The sequence below is a fragment of the Euprymna scolopes genome, chromosome 14 (genome assembly GCF_053919585.1).
Source record: "Euprymna scolopes isolate OS-2025 chromosome 14, ASM5391958v1, whole genome shotgun sequence".
Lineage (NCBI taxonomy): Eukaryota > Metazoa > Mollusca > Cephalopoda > Sepiida > Sepiolidae > Euprymna > Euprymna scolopes.
The window spans coordinates 156,229,302-156,253,467 of NC_136495.1; the positions used below are offsets into that span (position 1 = coordinate 156,229,302).

Consider the following 24,166-nt stretch of genomic DNA (forward strand, 5'->3'; position numbering starts at 1 on the left):
AACATTGTTAACATGGTTGATTGTATTGTTCGCTTTATATGACATAAATAGAGTTTATTCCTCGGCTTGTAATATAACCGTTCAAACTGGTAAATTGGTTGGAGTCCTAAGATTTTGATTAAAAGTGATTCATGTCCGGTCGTTTGGATCATACGACCGGATGAACAGTTATCTTCCATACTGATGATTCTATTAGGATGAAACTTGTACGTGGGTGGATAATAATTGAAAATATTTATTATCTATCTATCTATCTATCTATCTATCTATCTATCTATCTGTGTGTGTGTGTGTGTATGTGCGTGCGTGCGTGCGTGCGCGCGCGTGCGTGCGTCAGAAGCAGAAATGCTTCATTGAGCTCCTAGCAAAAGTGCATTGAGAAACTCGGTGACTATGTAGAAAAATAAATTCTTGAGCACATGAGGTCGCTCGTTTTAATGGTACTGTCTTCGTAGCTCTTCAACCTTTTTTGATAAAAAATAGGAGGCTTTACTTTTGGAACGACCCTCGTATGCATGTGTGTGTGTGTGTGTGTGTGTCCGCGCGCGTGTGCGTGTACAGGGTGTCTCAGAAGTAGCGCACCATTAGAGTTTTCAAAAAAATAAAAACCTCAATTAATTCAATTTTAAAACCTTCATTGATTTAAAAATTTGGTCTGTGACCCTTGAGACGCCCAGTAGATAACACAAACTTTGTGTAGATAGACAAATCAAGCAATATCTAGTGGCTTATAATGTCTATAATATAAATTGCGATATCACTTGATAACTGCCAAGTGATAGGATTATCAACTAAATGATCGAAGGTTCGATTACAGCGTCGGACGAGTGTTAATCCAGCCACACTAAAAAGTTGTGATACAGCGAAACAGTCCGTGGATATATGTGCATAGCTCCATAGAGTCATAAAAGAAAAATAAAAGTTTGTGTAACGTCTCTCTTACAAAAATAAATAAATAAATAAATAAATAAATAAATAAAAATAAAAATAAAATAAAAATCTGGGTCGGCATTTTTTTCTGTTTTAACAAACGTTTTTATTACTGTTACTCTCCCGTTTCGACACCACTTAAAAAGTATCTCGCTGCCACATGTCCATCTAGTCTAACCGCGTTTCTCCTTCCTCCCACCATGCACTGATGATTCCCGAATGGATAAAACACTAGTGTTTGTAGGTATTGAAATTAATGTAATAATTATGTCAGCCCCTTTAAGAAACTCGTTTTTTTTTTTTATACTGATGATCACTTTAAAGTTGAAATAGAAAGTCGGTCAAGAACACAAATTTTAGGCCTAAGAGTGGGTGATGGAGGCTATATTTATTTTAGGTTTCATCGAAAGGAGAAGAATAGGGGTTTGAAGATTTTTTGATAAAAAATAGGAGGCTTTACTTTTGGAACGACCCTCGTATGCATGTGTGTGTGTGTGTGTGTGTCCGCGCGCGTGTGCGTGTACAGGGTGTCTCAGAAGTAGCGCACCATTAGAGTTTTCAAAAAAATAAAAACCTCAATTAATTCAATTTTAAAACCTTCATTGATTTAAAAATTTGGTCTGTGACCCTTGAGACGCCCAGTAGATAACACAAACTTTGTGTAGATAGACAAATCAAGCAATATCTAGTGGCTTATAATGTCTATAATATAAATTGCGATATCACTTGATAACTGCCAAGTGATAGGATTATCAACTAAATGATCGAAGGTTCGATTACAGCGTCGGACGAGTGTTAATCCAGCCACACTAAAAAGTTGTGATACAGCGAAACAGTCCGTGGATATATGTGCATAGCTCCATAGAGTCATAAAAGAAAAATAAAAGTTTGTGTAACGTCTCTCTTACAAAAATAAATAAATAAATAAATAAATAAATAAATAAAAATAAAATAAAAATCTGGGTCGGCATTTTTTTCTGTTTTAACAAACGTTTTTATTACTGTTACTCTCCCGTTTCGACACCACTTAAAAAGTATCTCGCTGCCACATGTCCATCTAGTCTAACCGCGTTTCTCCTTCCTCCCACCATGCACTGATGATTCCCGAATGGATAAAACACTAGTGTTTGTAGGTATTGAAATTAATGTAATAATTATGTCAGCCCCTTTAAGAAACTCGTTTTTTTTTTTATACTGATGATCACTTTAAAGTTGAAATAGAAAGTCGGTCAAGAACACAAATTTTAGGCCTAAGAGTGGGTGATGGAGGCTATATTTATTTTAGGTTTCATCGAAAGGAGAAGAATAGGGGTTTGAAGATTTTCGTCAAGTTCATATACTTTCGATTTTTGTTAAATTTCGATAAGTATTAGAATTAAATAATTAATAGACCCTAAATTTATTTTTTTTAGTATTTTAAAGAGATTTTCTGATGTATTAAAAGCGCATTATATTCAATAGTTCAATGCAAAATTCAATGGTTGTCAGTTTAAGACGCCTTAATCTTAATCCTTATACATTTAGACATTACCTAAAGTCAAAATCATGTTATAGATTTTGATCCAAATTGAAATAAGGATTCTATGTTATTGAACAACTTCTCATAATGACTAGTAAAGACTAATATTTGTGCAAAGAAACTTGCCAGAGCTATTAGCCTTTCTTTACATACGATTTAGAGTTAAGCATTTCTCCCATCGCTAAATGCAGCACTGGAGAACGATTTTGAAGAATATCTTAGGTTGGTCCTCCTATGACGACTTGACTTCGGGAGTAATGCTTAACTCTAGATATATCGTATGTATCCTATGCCAAGTTTGATCTGAGAGTACATCTTTCAAACTCCTTGGCCTAACGTTCACAGGAAACATGAGTTGGAACAATTACATTGAAGGCATTGTCAGGGCCGCTGCAAAAAAAGGTGGGCTCTCTCTACCGTGCTAGACAACTACTAACACCCGAAAGTATCCTGTACACCTCTATAAGGCCACCATTCGCCCATGTATGGAGTATTCCTGTCACATTTGGGCTGGTGCATCTGCTACTAGTCTCTCGCTCCTTGACAAGGTTCAAAAGAGAGTCGCAAACCTGATAGGCCCTGAACTGGCATCTAAGCTTCAGCCTCTGTCCCATCGACGAAATGTTGCATCCCTCTGCCTTTTCTACAAGTATTTTAGTGGTGAATGCTCTGACGAACTGCAATCACTTGTGCCCCCACGACATGAGCACCCTTGACAAACCAGACAGGCTGCTAAATCCCACCCCCACACTGTAGAGATCCCTAGATGTAAAAGATCTTTCTACTCCAATAGTTTCTTCCCCAGAACCGCTAGACTCTGGAATTCCATTCCCGGTCCCTGCTTCCCCAACAGTACTGACGTGCAGAAGTTCAAGTGTAACTTGAACCGACATCTTGCTGCCCAAATCCCTACATAGTACCCCAGTAGTTGTTGCCCCTGATAGTAGCCCCCTACACCAAAGTGGCAATTTGCCTTGTTTGGGGTGAAAATGTAAAAAAAAAAAATAATAAATAAACAAGGCGGCATGAGCTTTTCTGTAAAAAAAAAAAGAAGAAAAATCATGGTTGAAAATCAGACAGTGCAACGAGGAAGATTACATGGCCATATCCCTGTGCTTCTATGGCGATATGCATGTTGAGGACCGAAGCGTTGTCTTGCAGGAACAAGGCCGATAGCCATTAGTCGCGTGCTCTCGTGTAATGAATAAATGCGTGAATGTAGGATTGACATGAAATTCTTAAAGATAAACTAAAATGACCGAAAAATGGGCTGAAATGACTTAAATAAAAAGTAAATTACTTAGAATGACTTTAATGAACTTAAGAATGACTTGAATGCTTAAAAAATGACTGGAATCTTTCAAAAACAACTTGAATGATCTAGATAATTACTTGAATGGCTTTGAGACTGACTGGTTGTAAAGTGGGTGATCATTTTACATTAAATTAATACAGAAAAGTGATCCCCCACTTTATATCACAATAAGTACAGCATGCAGTAAGAACAGATACTACACTTTGATCTTGGCCAAAAGGCAAAGAAAAGGGTATTTATTTGCTCTCCCACCGAGCAAATTAGGCACAAGGCCGATTTTTAATGTGAGAAGTGAAGGGGAAATGGGGACCAACTCCCCGGGGAGTAGGGGAGCTTGATAGTGACAATTGGTATAAAGGGTTTCCTCTACATTGACCAAGATCTTATATGTGGGGTCCCCCTCACATATGGTCTTTGCTTGCAGTATCTGCCGGAACAGATAATACACTTTGATCTTGGCCAAAAGGCCAAGAAAACCTTAAAAAGCTAAGAACAGCATGTAACAACAGACCTTTGATCTTAATCAAAAAGGCCAAGCACAAAAGTGTTACGGACAGACCGACCGACAGACCGACAGACCGACGGACCGACGGAGTGACTTATAGAGTCGCTTGCACGCGACGAAAAAGGATGCTTTTACTGAAATTGTCTTACCTCTTCATTTTAATAGTGAATTATAATAGACTCCTATAATTGTGGCACACTTTGCCAATAAATTTGTTGTCACTACTTCGTTTTGGTCCCAAAAGACTATGAACATGACTAATGAATGGATGCATCTTATGCTTCCACTGCATTAACTGTATCATAGTAAAAGACCCAGGTTTCATCTTTTGTAATCATTCTTTTAGAAAGGTTTGAGTCATCTTCATCTACAAATTCATCCTCAAGCATTCGATGCATTCCCGCTTCTGGAAAGGTGTCAGCAACCTGGGAATCCACGTAACAAATACTTTATGCATATGCACATGATCATGAATGATAGTTGCCAAAGACCCTGTACAAATGTTGACCCTTTAATCTATTTGGTAAATAGCCAGGCGCCAATCTTCCAAAATTGCAGCCTCAACTTGACTGAGGGATGCGTCATCAATGGCAGAATGAGAACGACCAGGTATGAAAGCTGTTTCTGGAAATTCCCGATGTCACTGTTTTACACAAGGTCATCATGGCCATACGTTTCTTTTATAAAAAAAAGTCTCCCGTGGTGTGCGTTTTTTCAAATACATTTTACACCCGACTTAATTTAAACACCTGTAAATCAGAAACCACAGCTAGTTCAGAGTTTTTATTTTGCCACATTATCCATAGAGATATAAATCATTTCAAATATATAATTTCAGCTAGATCCGACTACTGGAATTGGGACCACGGCATTACTTATTGAACAATTGTTGCTAGTGTTTAGGTTATTTTCTATTTTCTTCGTGCATCATTTAAGCAGATATTTCGAAAAAGGTTTTACTTTAAAAAGCTGTGGAATCAATAAATTAATGGAGATATTATTGTTATCATTTGAGTAATTCCCGTCAAGTTCGTGTCATGTTATAAAACTGAACACGTATGCAGGCTTAAATATGGACTCTTGCGGTTAGACGTGGATGTCCGCGAGTAGGGCGTCACCCATAGACTTCCCTTTTCAATCACTGTACGTTGCTGAATTTTAAGACTGTATAATTCATAATCCAAATGGGGCCAAGTTAAATCTTCATTTTTAGGAATGACAATGGAGATAAATTCATGGTCAATACAATTAAAGTGTCTCCTTAAAGATATGATGTCTTAACCTTTTAATCCGTTTACAAACGACATGGTTTCAGTTTGAATTGTGCCAAGAGGATTATCGTAATGATTTCCACGATTCCTAATCGTGAGAATCTAGTCTGGTTAGCTTTACGTGTTTTCTCACACGCAGAGGGGAGGTACGTAAAGAAATAACCATCACACTCTAATCCGATTTATGGCTCATTTTATTATTTGCATCATGATCGTAAACAAATGTTATAGTTTATCTATGAAATAATTCATAAAAAGCAATACAATGCAAACATGTAACGAACAGATATAACTTGAAGCAACGTAAGACATGACGGTGGAATACTGACTGCAAATAAGAACACAATGAAATGGTAAAAGTATCTTTACTGTTATGTAAAAGTCACTTTCCGTGTGTGTGTGTGTGTGTGTGTGTGTGTGTGTGGGATAATTCCTTCCTCATATATTCCGAAACGGCTGAGACTATCTTTTGCAAATTTCACACAAGCGTAATTTATATGACGCTTCTGAATTTTTGTAGATGAAGTTTGATTATTCATATTATTTGGATTCATCGGACTACTGTTCTCATCTTGAATGTAATTTTCACAACTTTTCGGTTGATGTAACCTCCGACCTTCTTCAGGTGTATTTTATCGAATTTCCAGCGGAACCCTTTATTTACTTCACGAGGGAAGCGTGCTCTTGTTCCGTCAAATATGACTGGATAGAGGTCCGAAGTAATTCGCAATTGTATTTTTCGGTCACCCACACTGAGGATTGAACCTTCAACCTTCAGGAGACTATTACTTTTTACAATTGATTTTTCCAAGTACTCTAATCACTGCACCACGGGTCCTTACGGATCAAATTCGACAGAAACACTCCTGAGGTCGACAAGATACACTTGAAGAAGATTGGAGATTACACCGACTGAAACGTTATGAAAGTCACACTCAAGATGAGAACAGTAGTCCGTTGAATCCAAAATATACGGGTCTGGCAGTGTTCTTGGATATCTTTTGTACAGAAATTCATCCGATAAGTATTGAAAACTGAAACAATCCGACCATAAAAATAACCTTTTTTCTCTTATAGATAAAAATAATTTTTCAAGGGAATATTTTACGTTACACCAGTGTAATCGTCAAGGCCAAATATCAGCTGACGTGATATTGTAAACAAACATAGACGGAATTTGATGAACGACGTTATCATTATTATTATTTTAATTCTTTTTGCGAATCAGCTCACCGGGTAAATTATTTCTCGTAACATAATATTCAATAGAGGATTGATTCTATAATAATACATACGTATTCTGCATAAATTAAAATATCATGTTTAAGCGTATTGTACGATCAGGCAACGCCGGCTAGTACTCTACTAAAAAGACAAAGCTGCACAGCTTATTCCATCGTTATGTCTTAATTTACTTTAGTTTGTGTTTATCCACTGTATCTCTGTATTGTATCGCTTTCTATAAATTACCTGTATATACACACAAGACAATGCTTCAAGCGAACTACAGTAACCTCTTATTGTTTTTTTTTAGATATAATTTATAGAACGCAACACAATAAAGAAGGAAAACTTTCCCGAAATATCATACAATGCGGAACATATCATTAAAAAAATTTTTTTTATTACATTTTCACCCCAAACAAGGCTACTATCAGGGACATAGGCATCAGGGGTACTGTGTATGGAGTTGGGCAGCAAGATGTCGGTTCACGTTGCACTTGAACTTCTGCATGTCAGTACAGTTGGAGAAGCAAGGACCCGGAAGGGAATTCCAAAGTCTAGCTGTTCTGGGAAAGAAACTACTGGAGTAGAAGGCTCTCTTACATCTAGGGATCTCTGCTGTGAAGGGGTGGGATTTAGCTGCTTGTCGGGTTTGTCGGGGTATTTACGTCGAGGGGCACAAGTGCTAACAGTTTGTCAGAGCATTCCCCGTTAAAGTACTTGTAGAAAAGGCAGAGGGATGCTACATTTCGTCGATGGGACAGGGGCTGAAGTTTAGATGACAGTTCAGGACCTATCAAATTTGCGACTCTGTTTTGAACCTTGTCTAGGAGCGAGAGACTAGTGGTAGATACACCAGCCCAAATATGACAACAATACTCCATACATGGACGAATCGTGGCCTTATAGAGGTATAGGATACTTTCGGGCGTTAGTATCTTTCTAGCAGTGTAGAGAGAACCCACCTTCGTCGCAGCGGTCCTGGCGATACTATCGATGTAATTGTTCCAACTTATGTTTCCTGAGAGCGTTAGACCGAGGAGTTTAAAGGATGTACTTTCAGATAAAGAGTCATTGACCATTGCTATTGGTGGTAGAGAAGATTTCTTGCAATTATTGAAGGAAACGAGTTTAGTCTTGGCAGCATTGAATGTGCCCATCCATTTATGTCCCCATTCCACTACAGATCGGAGGTCATTCTCTAGTACTTCTGCCATTTCTTTAGATATGGGCTCATTTGTTTTCCTGTCGTGTCTGTTATAGAGTGTGGTGTCGTCAACATATATACCCATCTCACAGGCAATTTTGTCAGGGGGGTCATTTATGAACATTAGGAATAACAGAGGTCCCAGGATAGACCCCTGAGGCACTCCCGCATTTATATCGTATTGTTTAGATGTACGACCGTCGAGGACAACCTGGATTTTTCTCTTATCTAAGAACGATTTAATTATGTCATGTATTCTTTCAGTGATACCATATGATCTGATTTTCCTGAGAAGACCTTCATGCCATACCCTGTCAAAAGCCTTAGATATATCTAGAGCTACCGCTCTACCATCCCCCGCTTTGTCCAGTGAGTGGTATATACGTTCTGAGATTACAATTAGAATGTATGCTGTTGAACGGGCTTGTCTAAATCCATATTGTTTGTCAGTCAGAAGTTTAGCATCTGTAAGGTGATGGACTAGAGCTTGGTTAATTATTGTCTCAAATATTTTGGCGAAAAGTGGGAGGAGGCTAATGGGGCGATAATTTGATGGGTCAGTTCTTTCGCCAGAATTCTTGAAAACTGGTACTACAGAAGCATTTTTCCAGCAGGCAGGAAAGCAAGATTCATTAAGCATTTGTTGTAAAGTTTGGAGAGAACTGAAGCTACTTTGGCGGAGCACTTTTTTAATAGCACAGCCGGGATGAGATCAGGTCCACATGCTTTTGCAGTGTCAAGCTTTCTTATGCATCTGAGTAAGAAGGGGTGATTTTCAGATCGTCTAGTGTGGCGTCTGTCCGCAAAAGAAAATAAGGGAGGGGGTGGTTGGCAGGGTCCAGTGTGGAATTGGAGGCAAACCGACTGGCAAGCATGTTAGCCTTCTCAGTTGCAGAGCAAACAACCTCATGATTGTTGGATAGTGGGGAGATTCCTAATTTCTGTGCTTCGATGCGTTTTTGGTGGTTTCAGTAAATTCTCTCTTATCTGTCGCTATTTCTTTCTTACAGTTACTTCTGGCTTCTATATACTTCTGCCTGTTTGAACTGGACATGTCGATTAAATCTGCGGTACACATGCTGCCTTTGCGCGATGGCGGCTGCACAAGTAGAAGTAAACCATTGGGGAGAGTGGGGCTTGCTATAAAATTTCCGTGTGGGAAAATGTGCTTCAATTGCTGTTTTGAACCATTCAGTGGTCTCATTTGCGCACTGTTCAGCAGGAAGTGAAAAGATATTTAGCCATGGGGCGTCCCTGATGAGATCCCTGATGGCTTCCCAGTCAGCCTTTTTATAATATCTCGTTGTTTTGAGCAGTGGTTCTTCAGTTTTGGCTCTAAAGTTTAGAGCTATTTCAACTATTACCACTGCATGATCGGCGTTCCCAAGTGGGCTGTGAGTATTAGTTACACAGTCATCGAGAACTGTGGTCAGAAACAGATCTAGAAGTGATGCATGTTGTTCTTGCTGGTCTAGGAAACGGGTTGGAAACGTAACCATCTGTGATAGGGAATGAGATATAGAGAAGTTATATGTAGTCATACCAGCTGCGTCTGTGTAAGTAGAAAATCCAAGCCAGTTGCTCTGGTGGACATTGAAGTCACTAAACACATGCACTTGTGCGCTAGTGTCAAGGAAAAGTGCTGCATCTATGCTGTCAGGGACTTTGTTTATTAGGGTACAGTCCTGGGTCGAGGAAAAATGGTAGAGAAAATAAAAGTAGCTAATTTTGTGTTACATGTTAAGTCTAAAGCACATCAAGGCTTGATTGTCCGATTCTAGTTTAGTTTCTCTAGTCAAGGGGAGGGGGTTCCGAATATATACTTCAAGCCCGTGCATATATCTGTCAGAGTCCTTACGGCAGAGTGGGAGATATTCAGGCATGTTAAAGTACTTGGAGGGATGGAGGAGTGTAGGTTAGTCTCACTTAGTGCTAAGATATCCGGGGTGTTTGTTAGGAGAAATGCTTCAACATCATTTAAATTAGTTCTAAACCCACGGATGTTCGTAAATGTGAGCCTCAAGGGAGAAGGCAGGTTGGTTTTGTTTGAGTTTCGGCCTGGTTTTAGCGTAATGTTTTTTTTTTTATTGTACTGTCATTTTATTTTTTTTATAGTTTCAGTTTAGGTAAGGGATGCTGAACAAGTGGTTATGCAGAACACAAGGCATGCAACACAAGCAGACCATTAGTTGTCCTGCCATCTACTAGGATTGTGGCCTCGGGATCGCCCACCGGGGATGAGTGCAGAGCCCCTTTCTATGCGCGATATAGCACTACAAACAATCCAATATTATACAACTGTTGATGGAGCAGCCGCTCTAAGTGCTACCAAAGATTTAGGGCTCCTGTACTGGTGACCACATACCACACTGATGCAACTATATATGTATGCCAGCAGCACTCACCCTAGACAGGTTGAACAGACTTCTTCCAAAGGAGGAAGTGTCAAGAGAATATTAAATTCATAAATCATCTCCAGTCGCATGTATATTCTGCTCAGGGGAGTTGATGATGATAGCCGTTCTTGCAGGCAGGTGTCACCATTATCGTACATACAGTACCTGGTATTCCTAAATGGCCACTCATCTGATACTGACCAGGATCAATGTTGCTTAACTTTGGTGATCTAATGAGAACTGATGTGTTAATGTGATTAACTGATGCAAGTAAGAACACAATGCAAAAAGGAGCTGAAAAAAGTTTTTAATTAAATTAATAAAAGATGAATCTGCATAGCTTGTTCCATTATTATATTTTTTAATTTGCTTCAATTTGTGTCGATCTGTTACACTTCTGCATTGTATTACCCTCCATAAATACCGATATATACACACTAGACAATGCTTCAAGCAAACTATATTATCCTCTTAAATATAACTAGCGTAGGAGGCGGCGCCCGGCTTTTAGTATTTAGGTGCTATCAGCTAGAATCGAAATCGAAACTGTAGCATACAAAGCCGATATATATATATAGCGTGTTCAGGGGTGATGAAAAAATCCAATAAAGTGCTCGATCGTAGATGTGAAAGCTGAAGATACAATATTTATTATGACACTGTATATACATATTTCAAGGTCGTACCATTGGTTTCAATCATGTTCGTTCATTTTGCATTAGTTCCAGTTTTTTCTTAGTCGCCGAAGAGATTATACCGATTTTGAACCACAGTATATTATTATTGTTTTCGGTGTATCGAAACCAATGGTACGACCTTGAAATATGTATATATAGTGTCATAATAAACATTGTGTATATATATATATATATACTAGCTGTACCCTGCCACGCGTTGCAGTGGCTCAATTTGGTGTAATGGAAAAATTTAATAAAAGAGAAAATGCGTGTTTCTTATATTAGTACAGCAATCCACTGCAAAAAGTGAAAAAGAAGGCGAAACTGAAAAAAATGGTGCTCTTGCAGAATTTGATCTGGATCCTCGAGAGTTTCTGTCAATCATTCATGTTTTGGACTTGACCAACAATCAGTGGATGAAGCCGAACGTAGCAAAAATGTTGAAACGCTAAATGCTTTTTTTTTTGTTGTTTTAAAAAATGTGATTTAATAATTAATATTTGGTTGATGGTGGGGGGAGGGGGGGTTACTATACACAGATTCGAAAAAGTCGTCCAAAAACAAATAAATGAAAGCAAAGGTAAGGTAATTTACGTTTCTACCTAATTGGATAATTGTTTAGTGTTTTTATGTAATGTAAAATGTTTAATTGGCTCAAAAAACAGAAATGGTCGCGAATTCTGTTGAATACGTTAATTTTGGGAAAGTAAGTTGAAAACTAAAAACTATACAAAACAGTGTCTGAAACTCACCGAACATATGTTACCATGACATAGGCTGGCATAATGGATAGGTTTCTGACAGTATTTTGTATAGTTTTTTTTAGTTTTAACTCACTTTCTCTAACTTAAAGTAATCAACAGTGTCCACCACCATTTGTAGCTTTCAAATACACCAATAAACACTGTTTTTCGAGCCGACTAAACGTTACATTAAATGAAAAGGGTTTATATTACTAAACACAGATACAAAGAAGTTGTCAAAAAATAAATATATAACAAATAAATGTTATCAATGGCAAGAAAAGTAAGTGTTCTACCTAACTGGATAAGATTTTAGTGTTTTTATGTAATGTATAATCGGTTCAAAAACATTCAATGTTTATCGGTATATCTGAAAAATACAAATGGCGGCAGACTGTATCGAACATGTTAAGTTTGGGGAAATTTTGGGAAAATGAGTTTAAACTAAAAATTTGGGAAAATGAGTTTAAACTAAAAATACTGTTAGGAACTCACTCAATATATGTTACCATGATGTATCGGTGGTTTTAAACTTTTGCTCGATACAGGTGACGACTTTTAAAAATCCCTTTTAGTGATTACCTGGTGTGAGGATATTTGTACAACTAAACGGCAAATCTGCTCCAAAAAATCCGGTATTATTTTACTTTAAGGCCCGTTTCACGTTCATATATAACGAAATATTTTATTGTAGATTTCGGTGTGCTAAAAACGAATCTGCAAACCGTTTACGTAGCAAAAAAAAAAGTTTTCATGACATTCATGAAATGACTTTTTCGAAAAGTGGGTGATCACTTTTCAATGTAAATTTAACTTAGAATGAGCACCCACTTTCTGGCCACCTGAGAGAGGGGCATTTTTCTGTTTCTTGGCTAAAAAGTTTTTTGTTTGATTTCTTTTGCATGGTAATAACCCCTGAACTCTGGGACTATTTTCCATTTAACAGCCGTAGCCTTCGTTTACGCTATGCGTAAGCATAAACGAAAGCTGTTTAGCCAATAAACATGGGACCCCCCTCTCTCAGGTGGCTAGAAAGTGGGTGCTCATTTTAAGTTAAATTTACATGGAAAAGTAATCGCCACTTTTTCGAAAAAGTAATTTCTTCATATCATAAAAACTATTTTTTTGTGACGGAAACGGTTTGCAGATTCGTTTTTAGCACACCAAAATCTACAAAAATTTTTTTGTTATTTACGAACGTGAGACGCACAGCCCTTAATGGAAAATTATATCAAAAATCCTGGGGAAAATAGTTTTCAATAAAAACAGCAAATGAATTCGATAGAAAAAAAATGGATGCTATTTTTTTTCTTTCTGTATGTTTCTTGGCTTAAAAGTCTTTTTGTTTGATTTCTTTTGCATGGTATTAACCCCTGAACTCTGGGACTATTTTCCATTTCACAGACGTAGCCTTTGTTTATGCTATGCGTGAGCATAAACGAAAACTGTTAAATATGCATTCGCGTACCAAACTGCCTTGTTAAAAAAACCTTTAAGCCAATAAACACGAAAATAAATGCCCCTTCCTCAGGTGGCCAGAAAGTGGGTGCTCATTTTAAATTAAATTTAGATGGAAAAGTGATCACCCACTTTTCGGAAAAAAAAATTTCTTCAGATCATGAAAACTATTTTGATACTCCTTGGGCGTTGAGTTCCATGGCGACCCGCAGAATTATTTAATGGTCGTTCCCTTAGTACCCCCCTAGTCAAGGCTAACGCATGCGCACGTAACATTTTTTATTTATTTACTTACGTGGTGGAGTTTCTATACTGATAGGTTTTTTGAAATTTTTTCACTGGATTATTATTGATTGAACACTAACCAGATTATGAAAAAAAAATTGAAAAAAAAAATCATTTCAACATTTGAAAGGGATACTCACTTTTTAGTTACCACGTTCTGGTAAATCGGTCACTTTTTATTTATTTATTTATTTTTTTTTCTAAATACGGAAGTGTCTTCGGGAGATATAAAATGGTCGCATGTTGACGAAGCAATGTATCGGGAGGCGTACGGGATTAAAAATTATTGGTAAATTTTTAGATTAGGTCCATCTCCTCAATTTTCTTTTAAATGACGACTTGAAATGGTTTTCGACTATACTGAATACGAAAATCGCATCGAAATTTTGCAGAAATAAGTAGTTATCAAGATATAAAAAGTTGTATTATGCATTGTAATCTTTGGCGGCCATCTTTTTTACGTGTGTGTATTTGTTTATGGCGCGTGTGCACGTAAAAAGATGGCCGCCGAAGAATACAATGCATAATACAACTATTTATTTCCGCAAAATTTCAATGCAATTTGCGTGTTCAGCATACTCGGAAACCTATAAATGTCGTCATTGAAAGGAAAATTGTGGAGGTGGACCTAATCTAAAAAAATACCAAATTATTAAACATTTCTCCAGCATGTTAGTGAAATTTATAATACTTTAAAAAAAATTAAAAAGAAACAAAACAAAAGTTTTGAAAAAAAAAACTCACCTTTCACAAAAACAATTAAAAAAAAACCACAAACTGACTAAATAAGTAAAAAAAAAAAAAAATTAAAAATCTCGAAACTTTATTTTCATGAAAACAATAAAAAAAAGTCCTGTTCTCTCTATTTTTCTTCTTTGAGAAACAAATATATTTCTGACTTACAAATGCGGTAGAGACTCATTATTTTTACTTTCTATGGTTTTGATATACCGCGTTTTTATTGCTTACAAAATGGGTGACTGATTTATCAGAACGTTGTAACTAAAAAGTGAGCACCACTTTCAAATGTCGAAATAATGATTTCTTTTTTACATTTTTTTTTTAATAATCTGTTTAATTAGTGTCCAATCAATAATAATCCAGTGAAAAAAAATTCCAAAAACCTATAAGTATAGAAATTAAGCATGGGAGTAATGTTTGTACAACAACGTAACGTCGCCTTTCGCACTTTTACAAACATTTTTTAAAAAACGTAACTAAACCATTTATTGATAATTTGTCACGTGTACAAACATTTATTTATTTACGTAGGCTTAACTCCTTTCATGAATAAGAAAAGTTTTACTCTTTAAGAATAATAAAAGGAAAAAGTTACTGAACATTTATAAAAGGACTTCTTTTAATGAAGGCCAGAGGAATAGTTGGCCGAAAATTCGTGAAACAACAACAATAAATAAAAATGGTGCTAATGCAGAGAGCCGCGCTATTTTTTGAAATCATATTTCCACGTTTAAATAACGTTTTACGATATGTTTTTTTTTATTTATTCAATTGTAAGGTTAAAGTACAGAATAGGTACAAAACATCCTTACCTCCCCATGTTAAGAATGACTTTTTAAATAATAACATTATTTCAGCACGGATCACTCTCTGCATGAGTAATCTTATATAGAAAAAAAAACAAAAAAAACTCAAAAGCAAGCAACAAACGTTTTTTTTTTGGCCTTATATAATAAAGAAAAGATGTGTAAATTAAAAAAATTGGAAGATAAACAAATGAAATATGTTTTTTTTTTTTTTTTTTTTTTACTTATCGAGTTAACAGAAAATTAAACCTTTCGTCAATTCGTGGCTGTGAAATGAATCGAACCGGAAGTTCAGTTTTATCAACAGAACAGATTCACAGAAACGATAAATAAATATATTTATTTTATTTAATATTTTAATTTTAATTAGGTAAATTTATTTTAATAGCATAAAAACATACCTCGACTCTAAAAATTGGTTGTCTGAAAATTTCAAATAAATTGGTATCGTATAAACATGGTTTTATTTCTTTAGAACGAACCAACTTTACATTTATATATATATATATATATATATATATATATATATATATATATATATATATATATATATATATATATATATGGCGGGGCATGTAAATATATGTTTATGGTCGTATGTGCGCGAGCAGGTATTTACATTTGTGTAGGTTTTAATCTATTTTATTTTTTGGTTTTGTTTATTCATTTACTTATCGGAGTCTATAAATGTATGCGTGTGTGAGGACATATTATATACACGGGTGTGTATTTATACATCTATATAATATCTAGTTAAGAGGAAGAATTTGGGTTGGGTGCAAATGCAGATGAGTTAACAAATCAGCGTAAGGTCAACAGTGAATTTTAGATTCATTTATTTAAGAAAGAGAACTAAAAACGTTGATGACTAGATATTTCTGCTTTTATTTTCCATTTGTTTAGCCGCTAATATTAAATATTGTAGCATTAAATTACCCTTTGGCCTGTCTGCTATGCAGGCGCCGTGGGCTCGAAAATGGGGAGATATACGTGGTTGACCCAGACGACCGACGGTGGTAGGGGTTAGTGTCTATTAAAGAATCTGATGGAAAGAAAGAGAGAGTTTGTTCTTTCTGTTATTTCGATGTCATTCTGGAAAATTTTATTTTATTTTCTGACTGCGAGATTCACGTGAAGCACTGAGGAGACTTGGAAGCGTTGTAACGTTGATCAATTAGCATATACTCCTTAAAATGCTATATATATATATATATATATATATATATATATATATATATATATATATAAAAAATTATCTAACAATTAGGCACCGCCAAAACAAAACTGGGGGGGGGGGCAGCCAAGTACTTTTTGACGGACCGTCTTTTTAAAAATCTACTAAAAATCAGGTAATTATCCGATCAATGCGAAATTTTCAGCGATTATTAAGAGAAGAATGAACTTTATAACAGTGTACTTATTTTTCATAAACAATATTTATATTTTTTTTGCTTACAACCCCCCCCTTATTTTGAGGGGGTTCCAAATATGCTTAAAATAATCATCTAAAACTGAACAAAACATATTGTGTTGTTGTAAGGGACGGCATTATAGATTAAAAAAACAAACTTGTTTGCATACCTTATTTTGACGTCTGAATATCAGAACTTCGATTGTGTTTAATTATCCCGCTTTTGTAGGCACCGCCAAAACTGGGGGGGGGGCAGGTCAGTACTTTTTGACGGACCGTCTTTTTAAAAATCTACCAAAAATCAGGTAATTATCCAATCAATACGAAATTTTCAGCGATTATTAGGAGAAGAATAAACTTTATAACAGTCTACTTATTTTCCATAAACGATATTTATATATATATATATTTTTTTTTGCTTACAACCCCCCTTGTTTTGAAGTGGGAACAAATATGCTTAAAATAATCATCTGAAACTGAACAAAACATATTGTGTTGTTGTAAGGGACAGAATTATAGATTAAAAAAAAATGTTTGCATACCTTATTTTGACGTCTGAATATCAGAACTTCGATTGTGTTTAATTATCCCAATTTTGAGTTTTGAAGTGTGAAATTCGGTGTTGAGTAAAATAATTAATTTAAGTTAAGCAAAACACAAACATTTTTTTTTTAATATTTATACGAAAAAAGCCATTTTAAAATTTTTGATAAATAAATTAACAATTTTTTTTTAGCGAGCCGAATAATGCATGACCATTATTTAACAGGGCATGCTTTGAATAATCGATACAAAAAAAAATCGATAAATGTTGTGCCCTTGGTGTTAAAAATAGCATCATCTTTTTCGATCCCGTTTGAAAACGTTTGCCGCCTTTCGACTACGGTGGACCAAACGCTGAAATAATTTTTTTTATTCTGCTTTAAATTGCCCCCCCCATTTTGGGGAGCTTGGCCCCCACACACATACACATTAAAAACCAAACTCATACAAATGGTCACCCATCTGGTACTGGCCAGCCTCAACTTAATAATACATTGAAATTTTCGTCACTGTAAAATAAGTTTTTTTGGCCTGTTTGGTCTTCCATAGTTTTCTTCTTATAAAACGCAAACGTAAACAGAGTCGATCTCGACTTTGCATCGAAGCGAAATATCTGATTACCTATATAAATAAGTGGAATTATTTGAAATTCAGGTACTTATATTATAATATTTTTGCATATTCTCTTAGAAAATCATCCTTAATCTTAGTTAGACAATAAATAAATAAATAAATTATTTCAAAAACCTTTATTTATATACGTTTTTTGTGCAAGACAAAAATGTCAATTGTTAACTTTTTGGGAAAATTTAACATTTAAAATTTAATTAAAAATAGTAGAAAAAGTTTTAAATTATTCTGTTTTCTATATGATAAAATTCAGGGTTTTATCTTTCTGGAAAAAAAAGAGTTACTCAGAAATAATGGATTTTAATAAATGTAATTTAGTTTTAAAAAACAACAACTTGATTTTGCGGCCATTTTTGGCGGTGCATACGCTTTTGAGTTTTGAACGTGAATATGTTAAGTAAAATAATTAATTTAAGTTAAGAAAAACAAAAAAATTTTCTTTTTAATATTTATACGAAAAAAGCCATTTTAAAATCTTTGATAAATGAATTAACAATTTTTTTTAGCGAGCCGAATAATGCATGACCATTATTAAACAGGGCATGCTTTGAAGGATCGATACAAAAAAAAAATTCGATAAATATTGTGCCCTTTGTGTTAAAAATATCACCATTTTTTCGATCCAGTTTGGAAACGTTTGCCGCCTTTCGACTACGGTGGATCAAACGCGCTGAAATATTTTTTTTTATTCTGCTTTAAATTGCCCCCTTCCCCATTTTGGAGAGCCTGGCCGCCACACAGATACACATTAAAAACCAACCTCATACAAATGGTCACCCATCTGGTACTGGCCAGCCTCAGCGTTAATAATACATTGAAATTTTCGTCACTGAAAAATAAGTTTTATTTTTTTAGATTTTTGGTTTTCCGTAGTTTGCTTTTTGTGAAGTACAAATGTAAACAGAGTAATCAAATCGACTCGAAGTAACTGGTTGCCGATATGAATAAGTGAAATTATTTGAAGTCCATGTACTTATATTATAATATTTTTGCATATTCTCATAGAAAATCACCCTAAATCTTAGTTAGACAAGAAATAAACAAATTAATTCTCTCAAAAACTCTTTTTTTTTTAAAACTATTTATATACGTTTTTTGTGCAAAACAAAAAACGCCAATTGTTAACTTTTGGGGAAAATTTAATATTTCAAATTTAATTAAAAATAGTAGAAAAAGTTTTACATTATTCTGCTGTCTATATGATAAAATTCAGGGTTTTATCTTTCTGGGAAAAAAAGTTACTCAGAAATAATGGATTTTAATAAATGTAATTTCGTTTTAAAAAACAACAACAACTGTATTTTTCGGCCATTTTTGGCGATGCCTACTAACAATCATCTAGTATAGAAACCTATAATTATAAGATTTACAAGATATTACTGGCAGTAATATTCCATAAGTATAATCACACCTAAATAAGAATTGCTCGATATACAAGATAGAGCAAATAAATTAAATTTTAGTCATTCAATGTGGTGGATCATTTTACCACACTGCTATCAAAGACATTCACTTCGGATTTTACCATGCAATTTGATGTGAATTTTTATATTCTTTTAATCAATTTCCCTTACTCTATGATATTTAACTACTTAAACAACTTTTAATTGTGATTTTCAATGTCTCACTGACTTTCGCAAATAAAATGTAAACAATTATAACTATTTGCTAATATTTTATCCTCTAAAGAGATGGTAGACATCGAAATCCCATAGAATAAGGAGTTATAATATTTCAATTGTATTCTTTGTCTTACATAGAATAATAAAAATCTTTTGATTTGTAAATTTAAACATTTCACGTCATAATTTTTAAATTCATCGAATGGCTAAAATTATATATATATATATAATTATATATATATATATATATATATATATATATATATATATATATATATATATATATATATATGTGTGTGTGTGTGTGTGTGTGTGTGTGTGTGTGTGTGTGTGAATACGCTGCCTAATTTTTATTACTGAAAATAAACATTTCGAACCAGATGTAAGCATAACTTGGATACCATATTTTGTACTTTTTATGTATAATATTTTTAAAAACAATCTAAATTTATATATATATATATATAAATTTATATATATATATATATATATATATATATATATATATATATATATATATATATATATATATATATATATGATCATTGGAATAACATAAGGACTACTGTGAATTCAAAAAAGCAAAATGATCCAGCAATTAACCGACTTACTGGCAAAATATTTTCCAATGAAAGATTAAGTAATTTTTGTTTTCATTTTTTTTATATAGTTTTGAAAGTTAAAAAAAAAAACATTTCCTAGACGCACACACAACACACATCATGTATAATATATATATATATATATATATATATATATATATATATATATATATATATATATTTAATAAATAGTCGTTGGTTTTCTTTTTTTTATAAAAATTATATCAACAGAAACTATATAACTACAAATTTCTAATAAAATACCATTGTACAAAGAGAAAGGCTTAGGAAGCCGAAACCAAATCACCTCAGACTCCACAGTCAGCACATGTCGCATCATCTGCGACCGATAGCGCTTAGTACTTATATAATATATAATATATAATACCACTGTCTAAGTGAAATGTCTAGGCAGTTGAAACGAAATCATCTCAGAGTCTACAGTCCAACAGGCGTCGTATTATCTGCAACCGAAAGTGTTTTCACCTGGAGAACGGTCATCCATAATTCCAGCACGAACAGTCGGCAGAAGTGGATGTAGGAGGTGGAAGGGAAGCCTTTGTTGCAGTTATGTTAGTAGCAGCGATGGTGTTTTTTTTCATTACACACAAAACTATTCTCTGTTTTATTTATGCAAAATACGATATGTGACCATATTCAGCTTCCGAGCGAGATATATTAACAGCAGAATCTCGAAGTCGGCGTAATTTAGACGCGGTCAGAGGCGTTTTGGGAACTGGACTCTACTGCACTCAAATCGCTAAAAACAGCTCTTACATAAGGTCGGCCAATCAGGGTTCGCCACAACACATTCCCATCTCTTCTGATTGTCTCCGAGCATACTCGCGTATCGAAGCAAATTTCCATCAAATTTGTTCCTAAATCGAGCATCCTTAGAGGTTGACCTCGGGGGTAGTTACTGCTCCCGATTTAGTCAAAATACCTTTCATACTATTCTTCCTAAATCAATTGTTTCCATCACAAAACAATATTATTGTCAAATATTATTATCAATCTCTAAATCCGCCACTACAGCTACCTTTCCTCGGTTTGGTTGCATCATGGACGAAATAAATCGAGTTAGCAAGGCAACCGACTATTGCTCGGGATTATTCACATAATAAAAGCTCTGTCATAACCGTCATTCATGTAAAATTCGACCACCTCAGGGGGTATATATATATATATATATATATATATATACATATATATATATATATTGTATTAATAAAAGATGAATCTGCGTAGCTCATTCCATCGTTATATATTTTAACCTTGTACCGATACGTAACACTTATACAGTGTGTTGCCTTCTATAAAATACCTTTATAAACACACTAACCAATGCTTTAAGCAAACTATATTAACGTATTATATATAAATTAACTTTATAAGTGTGACGAACCGACTAAAAACAGATTTTCTATACAGATACTTGGACGCTTCTTAAATTAGAATGCGTCCATTAAATCTACATGTTTAGTAACGATATTTCAAAAATGACATGCGAACCCACAGACAGGATTTCTTATAGAGACGCGTGGTCGCAGCTAAAACTCATACCAAGTTCATGCCAACATTTTTCTTTGTTTAGCGGGGGATAAAATGAATAAAAAAAAAATAAAGAAAAATCATCCGTTAACACGTTTATCTCCTTCCAACTAGTATTTCATAGATTCTTTTCTGGCGTAACATCAACTTTTGTAAAAATTGCGTCAGTTTCTGTATTATATTTCTCGTAGTCTGTTTATCCGTTCTTCTTTTTCTCTAAAACTACTGGTCCGATCTGGCTGAAATTTTGTATGGACCTTTGTTATTGTTGTGGAGACGCCCACTAATTAGCATACGTGGGTGAAAAGATAGAGATAAAGGTATCAAGTCAGCAAGACCGGGGAACTGTGTTCGAACGCCGGATAGGCAAGACGCATGTGCTGGTCGCTCCATGAAAGACTTTAACACGCCCTCTGCTGGACAATCTTCCAACTGCAGTACAACTGCACCTTTGTAAATATGTATTTTATTTTCGTCTTAATATATTTGTTTTACCTTTACTTTCTGCGTTCGTGTTGTTATTGATACAGACACAACAGTTATGATACGGTGCAACGAACCAAGTACTAGGACATATATTCGATTCACATTTAGGGATTGACAGAAACTAGCGAGACCTGTGGAAATTCCACAGCAGCATCTTTCATATGTAATGTATTGCTGTTGGACATACTGTGGACGTTCAGCATGAATGAAGACCCCGTGATATTATTGTAGCCCTTTTGTTAAAACTGTAAAAATAATTATCTAAGTAATCTGGTTAATACAATGTCAGAATATATCTGGTTATTATGGTTTATCTCCAATATCCTTATAGTTTCTTTGCATGGACGCCTGGTGATAACAGAAACCCACGATATCGATACACTATTTTTAGACAGAACAGATACTACCCTTGGATCCTAGCCAGAAGACCAAGGAGGTACATTTTAGTTTTATGTATGGCCCAAAAGCGACATCATTTTTTTGTATTTTAAATTTATTTTTTACATTGTGTATTTGGTGATCGGGAGATCCTATTTATTAAAAAGGAGGATAAAAGGTGATAACACATTAGAAAGATTAAATTAGCGTATCTATATACTTATTTAATGTTCCTTGTATGGTATCACCTTCTATCTTCATTTTTAATAAATAGGATCTCCCGATCGAATAATTTATAATCTGGAATCCGCGACACACGTACATACGTTAAAGGTACCACAGTATTAACATATAGTTATTTTTACTCACGTTCACCTCTAACAAAGCATATCGCCACTTGGATGTAAAGGGCTACTATTTGGGACCATGCCTACGAAAGATTAACAAGATGTTGGTTTACATTACATTTAAACTTTTGCATATCAGTAGAGTCAGGGAAGCAGATAGTAGGAAGAGAATTCCAAAGTGTAGCTGTTTGAGGGAAGAAACTATTAGAGTAGAAAGATTTCTGGCAGTGAAGGGGTGAGATTATGTTGCTAAACGGTTTTGTTTAATGGTAGTTTGTTTTCTCTCACTTTATTAAAACCTGTTTTTCTAGACCACCTCTAATATTTATTACTATTGTATTTGTTATTTTAATTTTCATTTATTTATTAGTATATTTATACATAAATTTGTTATTTATAGTCTTAAAACGTTTCGTAATAATAGTAAGTGTAAACTCATTGGTCAATGGGAAAATTATTCCCAACAAGCATTTAGGTATAAATGCACTTTCGTATAAATACTTGAATTCATTCAAGAAAGTATCGCTAACAAAAAAAAAAAAATAAAAAAAATAAAAACATCTACGTAAAAGTGATACATTTAGTGGTCCAGCGAGGTGAGCACCGTGGTAGAAGTTTAGGCTTCTTATCACGAGGTGCCGATTTCGAATCTCGCTAGATTCAGCCACTCTGATGGGTCGTGGACGACGAAACACGTGTCAGTGGATAATTATATATTAAATATATATATATATATATATATATATATATATATATACATATATATTAATTTTATTTATACAAACATTAATGGCTACATATGTGCATACATGTTTCTGTAATCACCCACGTTGGGGGATTACGTCTTCAGGCCAAGAACTACCTTCAAAAGTCTTGTCCCGAAGACGTAATCCCCCAACGTGGGTGATTACAGAAACATGTATGCACATATGTAGCCATTAATGTTTGTATAAATAAAATTAATATACCTGCTCTGTTCACTCATTGAGCACTATTTTGGTAGACACGTGTTGTTTCATTGGATGTACTTCTAGGAAACTAAACTCTACTGGCTATATATATAAGAAAAAATTATAAAGCTAAAAATAACATACTTTACCTTAAATGGCGTTTGTAATTATAATTTAATTCAATTAGTTTTTAAAAATGTATTTGTCTGTCTAGTTACATTAAAAAATCATGAAAATGCTTAAATAAATATTTAGACGCGGTAGGGTTCCCATACCTAAAATCCAAAATGGTAGCGGCAAGTAAAATGTAATAGTTCATGATAAAAAAGGGAATTATTTGAATTTATTAAAATATAAGTAATTATATTCTAATATTTTTGCATATTCTTATAGCCAATAGTTTAGGCATAAAAAGAGTTAATCATAATAAAAAATTTAGTTTAATTGATTCGAAAACCTTTAAAACAAATATTTATGCTTCATTTACATTCAGCTAAAATTGGGTTAAACGCGTTTTTAAATAAATTTAAAACTTCAAATTCTATTTAAAATTGTAGAAAAGTATTATA

General features: G+C 34.4%; 1 protein-coding gene and 1 pseudogene across 1 annotated transcript in view; one reads left to right on the top strand and one right to left on the bottom strand.

Annotated features, from left to right (window-relative positions):
• Window positions 1-24,166, top strand: part of LOC145293302 (ras-related protein Rap-1-like) — a 301,709-nt gene that overhangs the window by 78,650 nt on the left and 198,893 nt on the right. The window lies entirely within an intron of this gene.
• On the bottom strand, window positions 3,872-3,998 carry LOC145293495 (U2 spliceosomal RNA; annotated as a pseudogene).